Genomic DNA, 263 nt, shown 5'->3' on the forward strand with positions numbered 1-263 from the left:
CCCCCGGCCCCGCCCACAGGCCTGCCCCAGCCCCGGCCCCGGACAGATCCGGCCCTGCCCGCCTGCCCCCCGCCACCAGCCCGACCCAGGCCAACGACCAGGCCCCACCTACTTGCAGGCCCGGGCAGGCCCCGCCCCGCGACCCGGGTAACCTCTTTCAGCTCACTGACCCGTGGAGGGACCTGCTTCAACCCCCGGGCCCTTTGGACGCGCCCCGGAGGCTCTGCGGCTACCGGGACGAGGCAGAATGTAGGGGAATCCGT

Source organism: Ailuropoda melanoleuca, chromosome 8 (genome assembly GCF_002007445.2).
Source record: "Ailuropoda melanoleuca isolate Jingjing chromosome 8, ASM200744v2, whole genome shotgun sequence".
Lineage (NCBI taxonomy): Eukaryota > Metazoa > Chordata > Mammalia > Carnivora > Ursidae > Ailuropoda > Ailuropoda melanoleuca.